Here is a 14,177-nt window from a genome sequence, read left to right as displayed (position 1 = left end):
TCTGACCTGATCTTTATAATTTCTTTCCTTCTGCTGGCTTTGGGGTTTTTTTGTTCTTCTTTCTCTAATTGCTTTAGGTGCAAGGTTAGGTTGTTTATTCGAGATGTTGCCTGTTTCTTGAGGTAGGCTTGTATTGCTATAAACTTCCCTCTTAGCACTGCTTTTGCTGCGTCCCATAGGTTTTGGGTCGTCGTGTCTCCTTTGTCATTTGTTTCTAGGTATTTTTTGATTTCCCCTTTGATTTCTTCAGTAATCACTTCGTTATTAAGTAATGTATTGTGTAGCCTCCATGTGTTTGTATTTTTTACAGATCTTTTCCTGTAATTGATATCTAGTCTCATAGCGTTGTGGTCGGAAAAGATACTTGATACGATTTCAATTTTCTTAAATTTACCAAGGCTTGATTTGTGACCCAAGATATGATCTATCCTGGAGAATGTTCCATGAGCACTTGAGAAAAATGTGTATTCTGTTGTTTTTGGGTGGAATGTCCTATAAATATCAATTAAGTCCATCTTGTTTAATGTATCATTTAAAGCTTGTGTTTCCTTATTTATTTTCATTTTGGATGATCTGTCCATTGGTGAAAGTGGGGTGTTAAAGTCCCCTACTATGATTGTGTTGCTGTCAATTTCCCCTTTCATGGCTGTTAGTATTTGCCTTATGTATTGAGGTGCTCCTATGTTGGGTGCATAAATATTTACAATTGTTATACCTTCCTCTTGGATCGATCCCTTGATCATTATATAGTGTCCTTCTTTGTCTCTTGTAATAGTCTTTATTTTAAAGTCTATTTTGTCTGATATGAGAATTGCTACTCCAGCTTTCTTTAGATTTCCATTTGCATGGAATATCTTTTTCCATCCCCTCACTTTCAATCTGTATGTGTCTCTAGGTCTGAAGTGGGTCTCTTGTAGACAGCATATAGATGGGTCTTGTTTTTGTATCCATTCAGCCAGCCTGTGTCTTTTGGTGGGAGCATTTAATCCATTTACATTCAAGGTAATTATCGATATGTATGTTCCTATTCCCATTTTCTTAAATGTATTGGGTTTGTTATTGTAGGTGTTTTCCTTCTCCTGTGTTTCTTGCCTAGAGAAGTTCCTTTAGCATTTGTTGTAAAGCTGGTTTGGTGGTGCTGAACTCTCTCAGCTTTTGCTTGTCTGTAAAGGTTTTAATTTCTCCATCAAATCTGAATGAGATCCTTGCTGGGTAGAGTAATCTTGGTTGTAGGTTTTTCTCCTTCATCACTTTAAGTATATCCTGCCACTCCCTTCTGGCTTGCAGAGTTTCTGCTGATAGATCAGATGTTAACCTTATGGGGATTCCCTTGTGTGTTATTTGTTTTTTTTCCCTTGCTGCCTTTAATATGTTTTCCTTATATTTAATTTTTGACAGTTTGATTAATATGTGTCTTGGCGTGTTCCTCCTTGGGTTTATCCTGTATGGGACTCTCTGTGCTTCCAGGACTTGATTAACTATTTCCTTTCCCATATTAGGGAAGTTTTCAACTATAATCTCTTCAAAAATTTTCTCAGTCCCTTTCTTTTTCTCTTCTTCTTCTGGTACCCCTATAATTCGAATGTTGGAGCGTTTAATGTTGTCCCAGAGGTCCCTGAGACTGTCCTCAGTTCTTTTCATTCTTTTTTCTTTATCCTGCTCTGTAGTAGTTATTTCCACCATTTTATCTTCCAGGTCACTTATCCTTTCTTCTGCCTCAGTTATTCTACTATTGATCCCATCTAGAGTATTTTTAATTTCATTTATTGTGTTCTTCATCATTGCTTGGTTCCTCTTTAGTTCTTCTACATCCTTGTTAAATGTTTCTTGCATTTTGTCTATTCTATTTCCAAGATTTTGGATCATCCTTACTATCATTATTCTGAATTCTTTTTCAGGTAGACTACCTATTTCCTCTTCATTTGTTAAGTCCAGTGTGTTTTGAGCCTGCTCCTTCATCTGCTGTGTGTTTTTCTGTCGTCTCATTTTGCCTATCTTACTGTGTTTGGGGTCTCCTTTTCACAGGCTGCAGGTTCGTAGTTCCCGTTGTTTTTGGTATCTGTCCCCAGTGGCTAAGGTTGGTTCAGTGGGTTGTGTAGGCTTCCTGGTGGAGGGAATTAGTGCCTGAGTTCTGGTGGATGAGGCTAGATCTTGTCTTTCTGGTGGGCACGTCCACGTCTGGTGGTGTATTTTGGTGTGTCTGTGGCCTTATTATGATTTTAGGCAGCCTCTCTGCTAATGGATGGGGTTGTGTTCCTGTCTAGCTAGTTGTTTGGCATAGGGTGTCCAGCACTGTAGCTTGCTGGTCGTTGGGTGAAGCTGGGTCTTGATGTTGAGATGGAGATCTCTGGGAGATTTTTGCCGTTTGGTATTACGTGGAGCTGGGAGGTCTCTTGTGGACCAGTGTTCTGAAGTTGGCTCTCCCACCTCAGAGGCACGGCCCTGATGCCTGGCTGGAGCACCAAGAGCCTTTCGTCCACACGGCTCAGAGTAAAAGGGAGAAAAAATAGAAAGAAAGAAAGAAAGAGGCTATAATATAGTGAAGTAAAATAAAGCTATTGTAAAGCAAAGCTATACAGACAAAATCTCACCCAGAAGCATATACATATACACTCACAAAAAAAAGGAAAAGGGGAAAAATTAATATCTCCTGCTCCCAGAGTCCCCCTCCTGAATTTGGGATGATTCGTTGTCTATTCAGGTATTCAGCAGATGCAGGCACATCAAGTTGTTTGTGGAGCTTTAATCCGCTGCTTCTGAGGCTGCTGGGAGAGATTTCCCCTTCTCTTCCCTGTTCGCACAGCTCCTGGGGTTCAGCTTTGGATTTGGACCCTCCTCTGCGTGTAGGTCGCCTGAGGGTGTCTGTTCCCCGCCCAGACAGGACGGGGTTAAAGGAGCAGCTGCTTCGGGGGCTCTGGCTCACCCAGGCCGCGGGGAGGGAGGGGTACAGAGGAGGCGGGGCGAGCCTGCAGCGTCAGAGGCCGGCGTGACGTTGCACCAGCCTGAGGCGCGCAGTGCGTTCTCCCGGGGATGTTGTCCCCGGATCCCGGGACCCTGGCAGTGGCGGGCTGCACAGGCTACCGGGAGGGGCGGTGTGGAGAGTGACCTGTGCTCACACACAGGCTTTTTGGAGGCGGCAGCAGCAGCCCCAGCGTCTCACGCCCGTCTCTGGGGTCCGCTCTGATCGCCGCGGCTCGCGCCCTTCTCTGGAGTTCGTTTAGGCGGCGCTCTGAATCCCCTCTCCTTGCGCGCAGCGAAACTAAGAGGCAAGAAAAAGTCTCTTGCCTCTTCGGCAGCTGCAGACCTTTTCCCGGTCTCCCTCCCGGCTAGCTGTGGTGCGCCAACCCCTTCAGGCTGTGTTCACGCTGCCAGCCCCAGTCCTCTCCCTGCGATCCGACTGAAGCCGAGCCTCAGCTCCCAGCCCCGCCCGCCCCGGCGGGGGAGCAGACAAGCCTCTCGGGCTGCTGAGTGCTACTCGGCGCCGAGCCTGTGTGCGGGAATCTCTCCGTTTTTCCCTCTGCGCCCCTGTTGCTGTGGGGTCCGCGCTGATGGCCGCAGCTCGCGCCTGTCTCTGAAGTTCGTTTAGGCGGTGCTCTGAATCCCCTCTCCTCGCGCACCAGGAAACACAGAGGGAAGAAAAAGTCTCTTGCCTCTTCGGCAGCTGCAGACTTTTTCCCCGGACTCCCTCCCGGCTAGCTGTGGTGCGCTAACCCCTTCAGGCTGTGTTCACGCCGCCAGCCCCAGTCCTCTCCCTGCGATCCGACCGAAGCCCGAGCCTCAGCTCCCAGCCCCGCCCGCCCCGGCGGGGAAGCAGACAAGCCTCTCGGGCTGGTGAGTGCTGCTCGGCGCCGAGCCTCTGTGCGGGAATCTCTCCGCTTTGCCCTCCGCACCCCTGTTGCTGCGCTCTCCTCCGTGGCTCTGAAGCTTCCCCCCTCCGCCACCCGCAGTCTCCGCCCGCGAAGGGGCTTCCTAGTGCGTGGAAACCTTTCCTCCTTCACAGCTCCCTCCCACTGGTGCAGGTGCCGTCCCTATTCTTTTGTCTCTGTTATTTCTTTTTTCTTTTGCTCTACCCAAGTACGGGGGGAGTTTCTTGCCTTTTTGGAGGTCGGACGTTTTCTGCCAGCGTTCAATGGGTGTTCTGTAGGAGCAGTTCCACGTGTAGATGTATTTCTACTGTATCTGTGGGAAGGAAGGTGATCTCCGCGTCTTACTCTTCCGCCATCTTCTCCCAGCAAAATCCGTCATTTTAGTTTTGATTTACATTTCTCTATTAGCGATGTTGAGTATCTTTTCATGTGCCCCTTGGCCATCTGTATGTCTTCTTTGGAGAAATGTCTATTTAGGTCTTCTGCCCATTTTTTGATTGGGTTGTTTGTTTTTTTGATATTGAGCTGCATGAGCTGTTTATAAATTTTGGAGACTAATCCCTTGCCAGTTGCATCGTTTGCAAATATTTTCTCCCATTCTGTGGGTTGTCTTTTCACTTTGTTTATGGTTTCCTTTGCTGTGCAAAAGGTTTTGAGTTTAATTAGGTCCCATTTGTTTATTTTTGTTTTTATTTCCATTACTCTAGGAGACAGATTGAAAAAAATATTGCTCCTGCCTGTCTTTGAGTCCAGTATTTGACTTTCTTACGGCTGCCCATGATAGAACATGGGGGCTTTATACTCTGGGCAGAAGGACAGTTTTAAAACAAGCCATTGTTTGTTTAACAATTCTATTATCTGCACTTAATTTTTAAAGCCTCCCAGTATGTCCAATCATTACCAAGGGAATCAGGTGAAAGTATTTTGGGAAAAAGTTGGGATAGAGTATAAAATTATGGGGAAGGGGATTCTAGGATTCACTGTTTGGGAGATAATATTTAACAATGTATGAAATTCCCCAAGGTTAAAGTAAGGCTTAAGGGGAAATAATTGGGATTACTTTGACATATGGAACTTTTTTTTTTTTTTTTTAGTAATTAACATTTAAATGTCCTGTGTTATATTTGTTAAGCATGATGATTTCCCTTATAGACCAGTAGGATCTGGGCCATTTCACATCCTCTCAAAGAGAAGTGTGAAATGGACAGATACATCCTCCAAGGGAATTCTGGACTCAGTTACTGGGGTTGTGACCCTGATAAACTGAGTGTGGATGAATTCTTTAGAATGCTTGGCCTAATTTGGGGGATCTTTTTTTAAAAAAAAAAATTAAATAAAAATTATAACACTGTATTTTGGAGTTTATGATGTATTTAGATGTGAACTATATTACAACAATAATATGAAGTCTGGGGGTATAAATAGAATTACACTATTCAAGATTCTTATAGTTTGCATGAAATGGTGTGATATTGTCTAAGTAGACACTGACATGTAAAGTCTTTAATCCATTTTGAGATGATTTTTCTGTATGGTGTAAGATAAGAGACCAGTTTTCCCAATACCATTTATTGAAGAGACTATCCTTTCTCCATTGTATATTCTTGGCACTTTTGTCAGAAGTTAATTGACCATATACAGTGTGGTGTTTATTTCTGGGCTGTCAATTCTGTTCCATTATTACATGTGTCTGTTTTTTTAGTTGAATAAATTTGACATGTAATGTGTAAATTTAAGGTGTACAGCATGTTACTTTGATACTTTTATACACTGTAATGTGATTGCCAATGTAGCAATATTTATCAAATTATATAATTATAGTGCAATATTATTGTCTATATTAATTATACTGTGCATTAGATTTCTGTTGCTTATTTACTCCCCGTATCAAGTTTGTACCCTTGAATTATCAATCTTATCCTCCCTAACCCCCATCCCCTAGTAGCTACCATTTTACTCTCTGTTTTTTAAAGGTTAAATTGTTTTTAGATTCCACATATAAGTGATATCATACAGTACTTGTCATTCTCTGACTTAACCTCACTTAGCATAATGTGCTCAATGTCTATCCATCTTGTCTAAAATGGCAGGATATCCTCCTTTCTCATGGCTGAATAATATTCCATTGTGTATATGTATCACATCTTATTTATTCATTCATCTGTTGATGGGCATTTGGGTTGTTTCCATTTTTTTGGTCATCATATTGTGAAAACTGCTTCAGTAAACATGGGAGTGCATATATCTTGTCACAATTGTGTTTTTATTTCCTTTCAGTATATAGCCAAAATTGCTTGATCCGGTGGTAGATGACTTTTAATTTTTGAGGAACCTCCATATTGTTTATAGTGGTTGAACCAATTTACATTCCTACCACCAGTGTACAAGGGTTCCCTTTTCACCACATCCTTGCTAGCACCTGTTGTCTCTTGTCGTCTTGATGATAACCATTCTACAGGTGTGAGATGATATCTCATTGTGGTTTTGATTTGCATTTTCCAGATGATTAGTGATGTTGAGCATCTTTTCATGTTCTTCTTGGCCATTTTGATGTCCTCTTTGGAAAAATGTCTATTTAGTTCTTCTCCCCATTTTGAATTGGATTGTGTGTTTGTTATTAAGTTGTATGAGTTCTTTACATTTTGGATATTAACTCCTTATCCAATATATGTTGCAAAAATTTTTTCCTATTCTATAGACTGTCTTTTCATTTTGTTAATTAGTTTTTTTTTTCTGTGCAGAAGCTTTTGAGCTTGATGTAGTGCCATTTGTTGATTTTTGCTTTTGTTTTTTGTGCTTTTGGCATCACGTCTAAAAAATCATTGCCAAGACCAAGATTGATAAGCTTCTTCCCTACACTTTCTTCTATGGTATCAGTTCTGATGTTAAAGTCTTTGATCCATATTCAGTTAGATTTTGTGAGTAGTGTGAGATAGGGGTCCAATTTCATAGTTTGTATGTGTTTTTTAAGTTTTTCCAGAACCATTTGTTGAAAAGACTATCCTTTCTCCTCTATCCTTTCTTTGATTCCTTGTCAAATATTAGTTGACCATGTATGCCATGATTTAATTCTGGGCTCTCTATTCTGTTTCATTGCTGTATGTGTCTATTTGTGTGCCAGTACCATACTGTTTTTTATTACTATAGCTTTGTAGTACAGTTTGAAATCAGGAAGTCTGACGGCTCTGTCTTTGTTATTCTTTCTCAGGATTGCTTTGGCTATTCAGGTCTTTTTTAGTTACACACAAAGTTTAGAATTGTTTCTTCTATTTCTGTGAACAATACCTTCGGTATTTTGATGGGGATTGCATTGAATCTATAGATGGTTTTGGGTAGTGTGGCCATTTTAACAATATTAATTCTTCTGATCCATGGACATGAGATGGAAAAATATGGAATGCCTCACAGATTTGCATGTCATCTTTGCACAGGGGCCATTCTGTTCTCTGTGTACTGTCTCAATTTTAGTATATGTGGTGCCAAAACAAGCTCTGGGGATCTTTAACAGGGGCAGACTTCTGATGGCATGCCCAGCAACAGAGGCCCTAAAACTCAGGGCTGTCATTAGTCCATAAATAACCTTTACCTGAATTAGACAAAAACCTATGGACAAGACCCAATGCCAAGGTGTGTAGTTCTACGTATGGACTATAAGCTGGATCTTATCTTTACATACCCATTTTGCCAGGTAGTTTTGTAGAGTGCATGACCAACAAAACTTAATGTATAATCTTTGCTAATTCTTCTATTTTTATTTAATTCCAGGCCACACAGAAGAGATTGGCAATATAATTTCACAGAATAGTATACAGTCACTTTCTTTTTGGCTTTTCCCCTTGTTTAAAACTCATGCCTGGTTTGCAAAATGACAAATAATTCATAGGAAAGTTATATCCTTTGTTGTAATCTTGACATCTTCAAAAGCAATACATTGTAAATAAGTTGTTATGAGACAGGACAAGTAGAAGCTTTAAGACAGAAGTATTTAGGCTCTTGTACATTTCTTACGTACAAATTTCATAATAATTATGTTGAATTGGAATTGTATGTATATTTTTCTGCTTATTCCCAAAACACTCTCCTTAAAGGTAAGGAGAATGCATTTCACATTTGAGTTCCAATCAAAGAGCACAGTGCCTGGCACATAGTTGGTGTTGAATGAATGCATGATATTCCTTATTTTTCACTATCTCACTTCCTTAAGGAATACTAAAAGAAAGGATCTGAGATAAAAATTTTGAAATCACAACATGTAGATTCTTTCTAATGAGACAAACATGTAAGAATTTCCTGTAGTCCTTCATTTCTTAAGACTACTATAGTTGTGTAGCATAAATTATATTTATAAAACTATACCTTACATTACTATTTATTACAACTAATGGTTAAAATTTTAATACCAAGGCTCTTTTACTTTACTTTATAAATTTTTTCTCTTATTCCTGGACTTTGAGTGAGAAAATTGTGTCAAGTCTCTGTGTCAATCATTACTAATTATATGATATTGAGTACCTAATGACTCTAAGCTCAGAGTTATATTTCTTTATATTAGAAATATATGAGAATATATTTTCACTTGCAATTGTGTTACATTTGTTCAACTTCTACACAAATGCAACATACAATTATTGTTATTGTTGTACTAGTACCCATTGAATACCCACTGGTAACATTGCTATGTGATAAAAATATAATAACTTGGCAAATTGTAGCTTGGCTTTGAAATTAAAAAATGGATTTGAAATTGCCTAGAATAGGAATAAACTGGAAGAAACAACAGACTGTATTCAAAGTATAATTGTATTCAGCCCATGATTTAACATACCTTGCAGCCAATGTTGAGTTAATTTTTATGTAATGCCTGTGGTGCTCATTTGTTTACTTTCTGATCTCTCCTTAAAAGTATTCTTGTGTGAAGGACATTATAGAATTTGTAAACTACAGTATAGAAAAGTACACTTGAAGACATTTAAACTTGATCTTATTCTATCCCAGAAGTGTGATCTCAAGGCTATGAATTTGTAATAATCCAATAAAATAAAACTCTCTCCTCTGCTATCTAGGTTTAGTGCCTGCACTACGAAGACAATTTTTGTAGCCTTACCATTGGAAGTTGCCATGTTTAAATCCTTTCCATTTGCTGGAAAACTTTATTGTTGCTGACACGGAATCAAGTAGAAAATTGGAGGCTTGGATATGAAACTCTCTCTGGTGATTGTTTAGCATAAGTGAACATTTTTATTTTGGGACCGAAATAAACTCCCTGTGTCTATTTTTAAGAAATGCTTATAGTGTAAATATGTCATTCATGATTTTTCAAACATGAGCTTTGAAAAATGAACTTGGGAATGGTCTATATTTAAATCTAAAAAGAACTCATGACAAAATGATACTAACTATAGTGCTTACAATGTTTTGTGTCATTTAAAGAGAAAAATATAAAGCTGTCCTGACTTTCTGTGGTAATTAGTGCCTCTTTTAGGGTAGCATAAAATGCTCTAATGGTAATGTTGTAAGAAGTCATTTGGTTTTATCAACTGCTGAAATTACTTTTGATGTTGTTACTAAAAATAGCGGGGTATGTAAGTGTGTCAGGACTCAGGGTGCAGCAGCTTGGCACGTGCCTGTCTAAACCCTGCATTCTTCTGACGTTCAGATTAAAGGCCTGATTTTGTAGTTTTGTCCCTCACACTGAGGGAAGGTCATTGACTGATATTCCTTCAGCTCCTTTTATGGAGGTGATAAAAGGAGAGTGTCTGAAAGAAAGGAGGTCAGGGTGGAGGAATGAGGGAGAAAGCAAGAATTAGGGAGAGACTTGAATTTTTAAGCTTGTTTCTTTTATTTACCATTATTTTTTTACCCTCCTAACAAAGATTAATCTGGCAAGTTCCCTAAATTGGATGGCTGAATTTATCCTTTTAAGCTTTTTAAAAGCAAGAGAATTTTTCAATGATACTTCTGTATAATTGTGAATAAGACCAATGCCAGAAAAGAGAAAAACAAAAGAAAACAAAAACAAAGCAAGATAAAAGACAGGAAGAGAGAAAGAAAAATGAGAGTGAAAAGTCTTCAAACTTCCGTGCTTTTAGAGATGGTGAGAGACTGTGCTCTTTTCCAATTCAATGAATCTCTTAACAACTTTTTTTTTTTTGCTATCACTGCTCATTCTTGTCTCTTTGCTCGTTCCTGTCTTCTCATTTCCCTTTCCAAATTGTCATCTTTACAAAGTCCTCATGTTACAGTTTAAAATTATTATTGTAATACTGACTGCTAGGACCTTTCCATTTATTCCAATTTCCACTGGATGGTTAGGGCTAATGAACCTGTGAACACCAAACCTTTCTAATTCTGGGTATGGTGGCCCTTCACCAAGGAAAGGGGTTTCCTGAAGTCCTTGTCTGATAGCAAATACTGGAGTGGGGTTAAATGTCCTTGGGTCACACAGTGGTGGCCAGTGAGCTAATCTGTTTCTGGGAATGCATTACATTTTAAAACTTTGCCCATAATGCCATGATTGTTCAGCTGGTGACAGGTGGAGAAAGTAGTCCTGATTTTGGAATAAAAGTGTGAGTTTGCTTGTAATTAGTAGTCATGAGAGTAGGTTCATAGGACTATGAATGGATTTAAATGGATAACGTAGTTTATCCATTTAGTGAACACAGTTCTAATTGTTCAACTGACTATTTTCACCTTCTGGGCAGACAGGATGACCACATTCACAAGCCTAATTCAAAGTCCGTGTGGGACTGCGGGACTGCAAGAGGAACTGATGTGTCACTTCTAGTCTGCGGCAGTTATGAGTTAGTGTGTTTCTTCCTCTGTTGCATCTCTCTCTTGCCCTGCCTTGGCAATCCTAGAAACCATGGAAGGCAGCCATCAGGAAATGGAGGCATATTTCAGCTGCATTGAATTTTTCCTAAATGAGAAATAAATTTTTATAGTAGTAAGTCCCTGATATTCCAGGATGTGTTTGTTACTGCAGCAGAACTTACCTGATCATGACAGCTACATTTAGTATAGTATCCTGGCACATACTGTCCATTAAATGATATTTATCATTATTATTATGATAGTATTCTATGGGCCTATTGGGAGATGTAATACAATTATTCTTCCTTCATTGATAATGATCTTTATTAAAATGAAATTAAGATATATTATGCAAATATGATGGAATATATATAAGACACTTATTACAATTTTTTGACTCACTGTGGGGTATGGTTTAGGATGAGAACAACAGAATCATTTTCACTTAGGTGTCTTTTTATCTGTGCAATATCTTATATAAGGAGTAATTAATTTTCAGAGCTATGACCTAAATAGCTAAGAAAATAGAGTTTTAGAAGATAAGGGAAAAAAGTGGGAAAAAGTAAGATATACAAGAAAGAGAAGAAAGAAAAAAATTGTCTGTGGAGTTATTTTATAATAACACCTCCCTCAATAGACTACAACAGTACCTGTGTATGTTTCTAAGACTAATAAATAGGGGAGCCCAAATCACTGAGTAAAGTAAATGACTAAAATAATAAGGAAGCTGAGTAGTGAATAAAGCACTTCTAAGTGTCAAAGTTGTGGCCATCAGTCACGGTTTGGCCACCTATATTGCTGGAAGTTTTGGGACAATATTCAGGAAAAATGACTAGACACAAATAGGTCCTATAATTAGAGAGATTATTTGTCACTCTAACGCATCAACTTAAATTTGTCAGTTAGTGAGTCTAACTTCAGTTTTTTTAGATGAACCTCCGAAGTACACATTATACCGTTATGATCTCAACACCCCAGTTGTACACTTTGTTGAGAACTGCACACGTATTTGACATCCTCAAAGTACCCTCCTGTTAGAAAAATGTAGCAGTGTGCTTTAGCAGTGAATGTAAACTCCACTTCCTCTTAAGATGCTCATGATTAGTTTGACATCTGGGAAATTGTTCTTTAATATGAATAGAGGAGTTTTATATCCTTTTATATAAGATGGCTATTTAGATCTTTTGGAAACCTTTTAATTTATTACACTTTTTCATGTCATCTTGACAGAAAAATGGCTATCTACATGAAGGAAAGTAAAAAGGAATTCGTGTATCTGTTAGCTAGATTTCATTGTAGCACACATATTTCTTGCCCGTGGGCTAGATAATCTGTGGGTTGGCTGAGATCAGCTAGGCTTGGATTTGGGGTTGTTCCATGTATCTCTCATTCTGAAACGGAGGTGAAAGGCATTGCAGTCATTGGGGGCGTGCTCTTTTCATGGTGGATAGCAGGAAGGCAAGAGGAGCCAATGGAAATACCTGATGCCTTTCAAAGTCTCTGCCTGACATTTCACTATTTCATATCTGCCCATATTGCTTTACTCATGTGAGCAACACCAGAGTCAGTGGGGGTAGAGATGTATAGTCCTCCTCTAGAGGCAGTTCTTACAGCCTCTTTGATATGTAATTCTGTCATCGGGAGAAAATGGAATAGGAGTGATCAGAATCCATTCATTCACACTAGCTAACACCACATATGATGGTGGCCTCTAGACAGATGAAAGACCTAAAGTTGAAAGGTAAAAGTATAAAGTTAATAGAAGAAAATCTAGAAGACTATCTAGGGTAGTAGAACTTCTTAAACAAAAATGTAAAAGTACAAACCAAAAGAAAGAAAATTAATAAATCTGACTACATCAAGAAAAATTTTAATGAAAGGCACCATGTATCAAGTTAATCAACAGATAATAGATTGGGGGCATATATTTCTGACACTTGAAATCAACTAAGAATCAATACCTGGAGTATGAGAAATTCTTCTGTAAAGAGCAATTCTGATACAATTAAGTGTGAAAGATATGAGATGGCATTTTCAAAAAATTAAAACCAAAAAGCTACCGAGCATGCATAAGGGGAAGTCATAGAATCATTAGTGATCATAAATATGTAAATTAAAGCAAGAATAGCACTTTAGAGCCATTAGCGCACTAAATAATACTAAGAACGCACCAATGTAATAGGAACCTTCACGCACATCTAATGGAGTGTAGATTGCTGTGGACATTTGGAAAGTAATCTAGTACCAGTGAGTCAGTTTGTAGACACATACCCTGTGATAAATCTGTTCTTTTACCAGGTATATAATCCAAATCTATCCTCATATAAAGTCAAAAAGGGGCATGTAAAAGGTTGTTCTTGGTTGCGGACTAAGAAATATTGTGTTTGTTCTTGGTTGAGGACTAAGTTGAGGTAAGTGAAGCAACTCAGGTGCATATTTTAAGGAGGCACTCACTCTAAAGGTCATGTAAAACATGAGTACAGGATAGCACACTCACCCTGAGAGTAAGTGCCTCCTTAAGTGTTGTGCCCCCTCTGCCTCACTTGCCTCACCCTACTATCAGCTCAGCTGGTAAACTGGAGTCAGATTAAGTGTCTGTCACATGGAGAGTGGATAGATGACATGAAATAAATGCACAGGAAGGAGAATTACATATCATTTGGAAAGAATGGATGAAAGATAAATACAGTTGTAGGAGTGAGTTTTAGTTGTTTAATTAAAAAAAAAGAAAACATTATTGTCTACTGTTCATCATTTTGAAAGTGAACACATCAAATGGTATTTTATTTACTTAAGAAGCAAATATTAATTAAAACAAAGCCAAAATAAAAATATTTTGAGAAATATACTGAGGAAAATTAAATAGTACAGCCTATTTAAAAATGTTCATAAAGCAATGCACTTAAAATTGATAAGGTGAAAACATACATATTTTGACAATCTTAAAATAAAAATCATTTTATGTATCAGAAATTTTTCAATATGTGGGGAAAAGGTTTATATTGTTCAGTGAAACCTTAGAATACACTTTTTGATGCTCCCCATAATAACTGGCATATCTATTTCTCAAGCCAATTTAAATCTAAAATGTAAAACTGACTTTGACATGAGGGCTCACTACGATCTATTTCACCCAAAAACTTTGCTGAGTTTTTGGTATAGACTCTCTATATCTGCAAATTATGAATGGTTTAAAATATAGAAATAATATAACTACAAATTTAAGAAAAATGTGGATGGTTTGGAGACATTTTAGCAGAATTATGAGTTAAAATTCATTGTTGTGGTCCACTCTAAATCTGACTTTTTAATAGCTTTATCAACTGTCATACCCTAGATAAGAATAGTAACTGAAGATGGGAGATTTTAGTATGGCTGAGAACTGCCAGATATCCACGAAGGGATACTGGGTATCTGGAAGAGATCCCTGGTGGTCCCAAAACAAAATCTGTTCTTTCATCTGCTCCAATCCAGCTTTCTGACTCTGTCTCTCCTTTCTTC

At 38.5% G+C, this 14,177-nt stretch overlaps 1 non-coding gene across 1 annotated transcript; it reads right to left on the bottom strand.

Annotated features, from left to right (window-relative positions):
* Nucleotides 1–7,252: 7,252 nt before the first annotated feature.
* Nucleotides 7,253–7,354, bottom strand: LOC114239108 (U6 spliceosomal RNA). Its single transcript, XR_003624294.2, has one exon. It is a non-coding gene; the product is annotated as a U6 spliceosomal RNA (small nuclear RNA).
* Nucleotides 7,355–14,177: the final 6,823 nt, after the last annotated feature.

Source organism: Balaenoptera acutorostrata, chromosome 2 (genome assembly GCF_949987535.1).
Source record: "Balaenoptera acutorostrata chromosome 2, mBalAcu1.1, whole genome shotgun sequence".
In the NCBI taxonomy this organism is placed as follows: domain Eukaryota; kingdom Metazoa; phylum Chordata; class Mammalia; order Artiodactyla; family Balaenopteridae; genus Balaenoptera; species Balaenoptera acutorostrata.
The sequence above is the reverse complement of the archived record's forward strand: the minus strand, read 5'-3'. Positions and strand labels throughout refer to the sequence as shown.